The following is a 2,638-nucleotide window of genomic DNA, read 5'->3' on the forward strand; positions in this document are numbered from 1 at the left end:
TTCCTGAAACACCTCCACTATCCAACTCCACCTCGAAGTGTGGCGGGCGCCGGCGGAACGCGTCCTCCGACCTTTTCATACCCCCACTATCCAGGTCGGCGTGGAGTTGATTTTATAGTGTGGCGAGAGCAGCGAGCCACCGAGCCCCACGAGGGGACGGGGATTGCTTTACATGTATTCCGCGTCCTCACGCCACGAATGCCCAAAATCGTATACGATCGCTTCCGATTTTATATCGGATGCGATGTATGTAACTTATTCACTGCCAGAGAGCAGTGAATAAATTACTATGGAAAATCGTATTTTCTTACGCAGAATAGCCCACTGCGCAATTAGCTTAGTGGGCGCCGTGCTAGGATACAAGTACCCATTTCCCACACTCAGAGCATGAAAATGGTTTCTCACTTGTATGTACCCTCTCATGTATAGCAAGACTGGATTTAAGTGTAAAACATTTCCCACACTCAGCATGAAAATGGTTTCTCACCTGTATGTATCCTCTCATGTTTAACAAGACTGGATTTCTGTGTAAAACATTTCCCACATTCAGAGCATGAAAATGGTTTATCACCTGTATGTAACCTCTCATGTGCAACAAGATTAGATTTATTTGCGAAACATTTCCCACATTCAGAACATGAAAATGGTTTCTCACCTGTATGTACCCTCTCATGTGTAACAAGATGAGATTTATTTGTAAAACATTTCCCACATTCAGAACATGAAAATGGTTTCTCACCTGTATGTATCCTCTCATGTTTAACAAGACTGGAGTTCCGTGTAAAACATTTCCCACATTCAGAGCAAGAAAATTGTTTCTCATCTGTATGTACTCTCTCATGTATAAAAAGACTGGATTTATGTGTAAAACATTTCCCACACTCAGAGCATGAAAATGGTTTCTCACCTGTATGTACCCTCTCATGTGCAACAAGATGAGATTTATTTTTAAAACATTTCCCACATTCAGAACATGAAAATGGTTTCTCACCTGTATGTATCCCCTCATGTCTAACAAGAGTGGATTTCTGTGTAAAACATTTCCCACATTCACAGCATGAAAATGGTTTCTCACCTGTATGTATCCCCTCATGTCTAACAAGAGTGGATTTCTGTGTAAAACATTTCCCACATTCACAGCATGAAAATGGTTTCTCACCTGTATGTAACCTCTCATGTGTAACAAGATTACATTTATTTGTAAAACATTTCCCACATTCAGAACATGAAAATGGTTTCTCACCTGTATGTATCCTGTCATGTTTAACAAGACTGGATTTCTGTGTAAAACATTTCCCACATTCAGAGCATGAAAATGGTTTATCACCTGTATGTAACTTCTCATGTGCAACAAGATGAGATTTATTTGTAAAACATTTCCCACATTCAGAACATGAAAATGGTTTCTCATCTGTATGTATCCTCTTATGTATAACAAGACTGGATTTAAGTGTAAAACTTTTCCCACATTCAGAACATGAATATGGTTTCTCACCTGTATGTATCCTCTTATGTATAACAAGACTGGATTTAAGTGTAAAACATTTCCCACATTCAGAACATGAAAATGGCTTATCACCTGCATGTAACCTCTCATGTGAAACAAGATGAGATTTATTTGTAAAACATTTCTCACATTCAGAACATGAAAATGGTTTCTCACCTGTATGTATCCTCTCATGTTGAACAAGATTGGATTTCTGTGAAAAACATTTCCCACAGTCAGAGCATGAAAATGGTTTCTCCCCTGTGTGATGTCTCTGATGTAAAACAGAAACTGACTGATGTATAGAACTCTCACCAAACTCAGAACTGGATGATACTGTATCATCTTTATGGTCTATACTGGGTGTAGTAAGGTCTGAATGATCAGGAGAAGGTTCCTCATGACTAGAGGGACCAGATGAAATCTCTGCACTGGGAAATGTTGGGTGTGTATTGGGGATAATGGGTTTTTCTTCTGGAGAATCTTGTCTGATGTTCTTATCTTCTAGTATATAACCTGGAGACACAATGAGATCTCCCTCCGAGGTATTCCTGCTTGTGCGCCCATCTACAGGAAACAGATGAATGACAACAGACAGAATTGTTGATATTGAGAGACAAATGTACATAGAGGTTTTATCACTTAAACGTAACATGTCTAATGCTGCGCACACACTGGCCGATATATCGCTGGTCCGTCAGCCAATGAGTACCAGCAATAGGTCTGTAACCAATGTGATCTCTACAACAGAGCCGATGGCCGATATATTGGTGCATCGTGCTATGGGCCTGTTTCTGGATAAACTGGTACCAAGTCCCACAGTGCCCGCCCTGATGAAAAGCCGCTACCCCCCCTCTCCGGATCCCCTCGCATGTGCCCAATGCTGGAGAGATCATTGAAATTATATCTCCAGGGCTCAGGGCGGCTGACGTCATGTGATGTCAGCCACCCGCCCCTGGCGCCCCACTGGAATTTACATGGGAACGCCATGAATGCCCATGGCCATCACCGACAATGTCCCCGTCCACGCCCCCCCCCCCCCCCCGGTTTGGGCGCCACGCCAAAAGTGCAAGTAGGCGAGGGCACTCGCACAGAAGCCCTGCACATGCGCATAACTGATCATGCGCAGGGCACCACCATCAGCCCCCCCCC

General features: G+C 43.0%; 1 pseudogene; it reads right to left on the reverse strand.

Moving 5' to 3' along the window:
- Nucleotides 1-348: 348 nt before the first annotated feature.
- LOC146009556 (uncharacterized) lies at nt 349-2,141 on the reverse strand (annotated as a pseudogene).
- Between the last annotated feature and the right edge of the window lie 497 nt (nt 2,142-2,638).

Source organism: Crinia signifera, chromosome 6 (genome assembly GCF_055691185.1).
Source record: "Crinia signifera chromosome 6, ASM5569118v1, whole genome shotgun sequence".
Lineage (NCBI taxonomy): Eukaryota > Metazoa > Chordata > Amphibia > Anura > Myobatrachidae > Crinia > Crinia signifera.